The sequence below is a fragment of the Saimiri boliviensis genome, chromosome 1 (assembly GCF_048565385.1).
Source record: "Saimiri boliviensis isolate mSaiBol1 chromosome 1, mSaiBol1.pri, whole genome shotgun sequence".
In the NCBI taxonomy this organism is placed as follows: domain Eukaryota; kingdom Metazoa; phylum Chordata; class Mammalia; order Primates; family Cebidae; genus Saimiri; species Saimiri boliviensis.
In genome coordinates, this window is record NC_133449.1 from 238425610 (window position 1) to 238432701 (window position 7092).

The following is a 7092-nucleotide window of genomic DNA, read 5'->3' on the forward strand; positions in this document are numbered from 1 at the left end:
ATTCTAGAATCACAAATAAAAGCCAATTGGATTTTTAAACTAAATTTGTTGTAATTTTGACTTTATTTGTTTTGAGACAGTTTCACTGTCACCCAGGCTGGAGTGAAGTGGTGCAGTCTCGGCTCACTGCAACCTCCACCCCCACCGGGTTCAAGCAATTCTCCTGCCTCTGCCTCCCAAGTAGCTGGGAATATAGGCACCTGCCACCACACTTGGCTAATTTTTGTATTTTTCTTTCTTTCTTTCTTTTTTTTTTTGAGACAGAGTTTCACTCTTGTTACCCAGGCTGGAGTGCAATGGCGCAATCTCGGCTCATCGCAACCTCCGCCTCCTGGGTTCAGGCAATTCTCCTGCCTGAGCCTCCTGAGTAGCTGGGATTACAGGCACGAGCCACCATGCCCAGCTGATTTTTTTGTATTTTTAGTAGAGACGGGGGTTTCACCATGTTGACCAGGATGGTCTCGATCTCTTGACCTTGTGATCCACCCGCCTCGGCCTCCCAAAGTGCTGGGATTACAGGCTTGAGCCACTGCGCCTGGCCTAATTTTTGTATTTTTAGTAGAGAAGGAGTTTCACCATGTTGGCTAGGCTGGTCTCAAACTCCTGACCTTAGGTGATCTACCTGCCTCGGTCTCCCAAAGTGCTAGGATTACAGATGTGAGCCACCATGCCCAGCCTGTAATTCTGTCTTTTGATATAAATTAAAGTCAAACACCCCCATAGCAAATAGGCAAAGGAATGAACGGATAAGAGACAGTATAATTTAGCCTGAATGGCTATAGCCATATAAAAAGATGCTCAACCCCATTAGTAACAGGGAACTTCAAATGAAAACCACAGTGAAATATAATTCCATATTCTTTGGATTGGCAAAACTTTTGAAGTGTTACGACATCACATGTGGTGTGGGCCTTGCCCGCTGCCTAGACAGAGCCGATTTCTCAAGACAGGGGAACTGCGGTAGAGAAAGAGTAATTTATGCAGAACTGACTGTGCAGGAGACAGGAGTTTTATTATTAACTCAAATCTGGCTTCCTGAGCATTTGAAGAGCAGAGTTTTTAAGGACAACTTGGTGGGGGGAAGCCAGTGAGCTAGGAGTGCTGATTGGTCAGGGATGAAATCATAGGGAGTCAAAGCTGTCACCTGAGCTGAGTCAGTTGCTGGGTGGGGGCCACAAGATCACATAAACCAGTTTTTGATCTGGGTGGTGCCAGCTGATCCATCAAGTGCAGGGTCTGCAAAATATCTCAAGCCCTGATCTTAGGAGCAGTCTAGGGGAGGGTCAAAATCTTGTAGCCTCCAGCTGCATGACTCCTAAACCATAATTTCTAATCTTGTGGCTAATGTCAGTCCTACAAAGGCAATCTAGTCCCCAGGTAAGAAGGAGGTCTGTTTTGGGAAAGGGCTGCTATCATCCTTGCTCCAAACTATAAACTATAAACTAAGTTTCTCCCAAATTTAGTTCAGCTTATGCCCAGGAATGAACGAGGACAGCTTGGAGGTTAGAAGTAAGATGGAGTTGATTAAGCTAGATCTCTTTCACTGTCTCAGTCACAATTTTGCAAAGGCGGTTTCAGATGTGAGAAAGAGAACTGACTTCTTTGAGAGAGCACATCTTTAAAATTCCTTTGCAGAGAAATTTGGCATCATTTAGTAAAGTGGAAGATGCACGATTATTTGATAGCAGTTTTACTCCAGGATTAGCATTCTAGGGCAGTGGTTTTAAAAGTGAGGTCTTTAGGCTGGGCGTGGTGGGTCACACCTGTAATTCCAGCACTTTGGGAGGCCGAGATGTGAGTACCACCTGAGGTTGGGAATTCGAGACCAGGCTGGCCAACACAGTGAAACCCCGTCTCTACTAAAAATACAAAAAATAGCCGGGCATGGTGGCACACGCCTGTAATCCCAGCTACTCAGGAGGCTGAAGCAGGAAAATTGCTTCAACCTGGGAGACAGAGGTTGCAGTGAGCCAAGATCACGCCACTGCACTCTAGTCTGGGCAACAGAGCAAGACTCTTGTTTCGGAAAAAAAAAAAAAAAAAAAAAATAGTGCTGTATTCAGGCCAGAAGCAGCAACATCACTCAAGAACTTGTTAGAGGCCGAGTGTGGTGGCTCACACCTGTAATCCGAGCACTTTGGAGGCCAAGGAGGGCAGATCACCCAAGGTCAGGAGTTCAAGACCAGCCTGACCAACATAGTGAAACCCTGTCTTTATTAAAAAAAAAAAAAAAAAAAAAAGAACTTGTTAGAAATGAATTAGAAACTCCAGGGGTGGGATTCAACAGTCTATTGTTTAATGAACTCTCAGGTGATTCTAATGCTTTCTAAAATTTGAGGACCACTGGCCTAGAGAAATACTTGCAATAAGTCAGATTTGGGGGTCATTTTGGCATTGATGGTAATAGAATAGATGGGGTAACAATTTAAATGCTCATCAATATGATACACGATGAAAAATTATATATTAATATCATGGAACACTATATAGCAGATAAAATGAGTGAATTAAAATTATGTGTATTAAGCTAAATAAACTTGAGTGATAAGACTTAGGAATTTTCAGAAAGCAAATAAACAAGCCCCCCAACCCCCCCAAAAAAAAACAAGTGAGAAAAGTGAGCTTGGAAGGACATATACAGTATTATACAATTTCTGTAAAGTCAAAACTCATGACAAACAATATTATATTTTGTTAAGAAATATATACTTGTTGGCCAGGTGCGGTGGCTCATGCCTATAATCTCAGCACTTTGGGAGGCCGAGGAGGGGAGATCATTTGAGCTCGGGAGTTCAAGATCAGACTGAGCAACATGGAGAAACTCTGTTTCTACTAAAAATGCAAGATTAGCCAAACGTGGTGGTGCATGCCTGTAATTTCAGCTACTAGGGAGGCTGAGGCAGGAGAATCATTTGAATCCAGGAGGTGGAGGCTGTGGTGAGCCGAGAGGGCACCATTGCACTCCAGCCCAGGCAACAAGAGCGAAACTTTGTCTCAAAAAAAAAAAGAAAAGAAACAATGCATATTGTGTAGTAAAAATATAAATACATGCAAGAGAATGACATAAATGCATAAATATATAAAAGTATAAATACATAAAAGAGAATGACATAAATGCTAAATTAAAGATATTGTACTGGAAATGTGGTGGGGAGAAGAGTCTCTTGTGTTTATAAATGTTTTGTTTTAGACTGAGTGGGTGTTTGTTATATTACCTAGTGTATTTTCTAGACTTTTTTTGCTTGACTTGTTTTATAAAGAGTTGAAATAAAACAAAAAGCTTATACACATGAACTCCAGAAAAACTCGGATACATAATCCTCTTGGGATCATAGCACTTTATTTTATTTTTATTTTTTTGAGATGAACTCTCATTTTGTCGCTCAGGCTAGAGTGCAGTGGCACTATCTCACCTAATTGCAACCTTTGCTTCCGGGGTTCAGGCGATTCTCCTGCCTCAGCCTCCTGAGTAGTTGGGACTACAGATGCATGCCACCACGACTGATTAATTTTTGTATTTTTAGTAGAATGGGGTTTTGCCTTGTTGATCCAGCTGGTCTCAAACTCCTGACCTTGGGTGATCCACCTGCCTCAGTCTCCCAAAGTGCTGGGATACAGAGCAGAAATAAATGAAATTGAAATGAAGAAAATACAAAAGATCAATGAAACAAAAAGCTGGCTTTTTGAAAAGATCAATAAAATCAACAAACCATTAGCCAGACTAAGAAAATATAGAAGACCTAAAGAAATAAAATCAGAGATGAAGAGAGACATTAGAACTGATTATGCAGGAATTCAAAGGATAATTAGAAGCTATTATGCACAACTATATGCCATTAAATTGGAAAACAAAGATGAAATGGATAAAATCCTAGATGCATACAACCTACCCAGACTCAACTATGAAGAAATCTCAAACTTGAAGAGACCAATAACAAGTAATAGGATTGAAGCTGTAACTAAAAGTTTCCCAGCAAAGTAAAACCTGGGACTCAATGGCTTTAATAATGAATTTTGCTAAACATTTAAAGAAGGACTAAAGCCAATCCTACTCAAACTATTCTGAAAAATGTAGGGGGAGGAAATACATCCATACTCATTCTATGAGGCTGATACTACCCTGATACCAACATCAGACAAAGATGCATCCAAAAAGAAAACTACAGTCCGATATCTTTGATGAACATTGATATAAAAATCTTCAACAAAATACCAGAAAATTAAATTCAACAACACATTTAAAAGATCATTTACCATGACCAAAAGGGATTTATTGTAGAGATGTAAGGATGATTCAATGTTTATAAATCAATCAATGTGATATATCAACTGAATTAAAGATAAAAACTATATGATCATTTCAATTGATGCTGCAAAAGCATTTGATAAAATCTAACGTCCCTAAAAAAACCCCAAAAAACTGGGTATAAAAGGAACATACCTTAACACAATAAAAGCCATATATGACAGACCCATAGCTAGTACAATACTGGGGAAAAAGGGAAAGCCTTTTCTCTAAGATTGGGAATGAGACAAGGGTATCCACTTGCACTACTGTTATTCAACATAGTACTGGAAGTCCTACCTAGAGCAATCAGATAAGAGAAATAAAAGGCATCCAAATTGGAAAAGAAGAAGTCAAATTATCCTTGTTTGCTGATGTAATCTCGTATTGGAAAATCATGTAATCTTGTATTGGAAAACCTAAAGACTTCACCATAAAACTACTGGAACTAATAAATTTAGTAAAATTCTAGGATAGAAAATCAATGCAAATATAAGTAGCATTTCTTTTCTTTCTTTCTTTTTTTTTTTTTGAGATGGGGTCTCGGTCTGTAGCCCAGGCTGGAGTGTAGTGGTGCGATTTCAGCTCACTGCTATCTCCACCTCCCGGGTCCTGGTTCAAGCAATTCTTCTGCCTCAGCCTCCTGAGTAGTTGGGATTACAGGAACGCACCACTGTAGCCAGCTAATTTTTGTATTTTCAGTAGAGGTAGGGTTTCACTGTGTTGGCCAGGCTGGTCTTGTACTCCTGATCTCGTGATCCACCCACCTTAGCCTCCCAAAGTGCTGGGATTACAGGCGTGAGCCACCACGCCTGGCCAATACGTAGCATTTCTATATGTGAACACTGAACAGTCTGAAAAAGAAATCAAGAAAGTAATCCCATTTACAATAGCTAAGAATAAAATAAGATGCCTACACATAAACTTAATGAAAGCAGAGAAAGATGACTACAATGAAAACTATAATACATTGATGCAAGAAATTGAATGGGACACAAAAAAATGGAATGACATTCCATGTTCATGAATTGGAAGAATCAATATTGTTAAAACATTCCTACTACCTAAAGCAATCTACAGATTTGATACAATCTCTCTCAAAATACCAATGACATTCTTCACAGAAACAGAAAAAATAATTCTAAAATTTACGTGGCACTGCAAAAGACCCAGAATAGCCAAAGCCATCCTGAGCAAAACTGGAACAAAACTGGAAGACTCAAATTATCTGACTTCAAATTATACTACAGAACTACAGTAATAAAAACATTATGGAAGTGGCATAAAAACAGACACATAGACAAATGGAACCGAATAGAGTACCCAGAAACAAATCCCTGCATTTACAGTGAACTCACTTTTGACAAAGGTGCCAAGACCATACGTTAGGGAAAGGACAGTCATTTTAATAAATGATGCTAGGAAAACTTGATATCCATATGCAGAAGAATGAAACTAGACCCCTGTCTCTTACCATATAAAAAAATCAAATCAAAATGGATTAGAGACCTAAATCTAAGACTTCAAAAAATAAAACTATTAAAAGAAAACAGTAGGTAAACTGCAGGACATTGGTCTGAGCATAGATTTCTCGAGTAATAGCCCACAAGCACAGGCAACTAAAGCCAAAATGGACAAATGAGATCATATCAAGTTAAAAACCTTCTGCACAGCAAAGGTCACAATCCACAAAGAGACAACCCATAGAATGGGGAAAATATTTGCAAACTATCTATCTGGTAAGATATTAATAACCAAAACATATAAGGAGCTCAAACAACTCTACAGGAAAAAATCTATTAATCTGATTAAAAAAAGGCAAAAGATCTGAGTAGACATTTCTCAAAAGAAGTCATACAGATGGCAAACAGGTATATGAAAAGGTGCTCAACATCACTGATCATCAGAGAAATGCAAATCAAAACTACAATGAGATATCATCTCACCCCAGAAAAGTAATTGCTTTTAAGCAATATACAGGCAATAATGAACACTGATGAGGATGTGGAAAAAAGGAATGTTGGTGGGAATGTAAATTAGTGCAGCCATTATGGAGAACAGTTTGGAGGGTCAACAAAAAACTGAAAAGAGAGCTCCCATATGATCCAAGAGTCCCACTACTGGGTATTTATCCAAAGGAAATGAAATCAGCATATTGAAGAGGTATCTGCACTCCATGATTATTGCAGCGTTGTTTACAATAGCCAAGATTTGGAAGCTACTTAAGTGTTCATCAATGGATGAATGGATAAAGAAAACATGGAACATATACACAATGGAGTACTATTATTTTTTTGTTTGAGATGGAGTCTTGCTCTGTTACCCAGGCTGGAGTGCAGTGGCCTGCTCTTGGCTTACTGGAACCTTTGCCTCCCGGGTTCAAGCAATTCTCTGCCTCCACCTCCCGAGTAGCTGGGATTACCACCACACCTGGCTAATGTTTTGTATTTTTAGTAAAGATGGGGATTCACCATCTTGGTCAGGCTAGTCTTGAACTCCTGACCTTGTGATCCACCCACCTTGGCCTCCCAAAATGTTGGGATTACAGGCGTAAGCCACTGTGCCAGGCCACAATGGAGTACTATGTAGCCATAAAAAGAATGAGGTCTAGTCATTTGCAAACATGGTTGGAACTGGAGGACTTTATATTAAGTGAAATAAGCCAGGAACAGAAAGTCAAACTGCATGTTCTCACTTAATTGTGGGAGCTCAAAATTAAAACAATTGAACTCGTGGAGACAGAGAGTAGAAGGATGGTTACTAGAGGGTGGGAAGGATAGTTGGAAGTGGGCAGAAATGGAGATGGT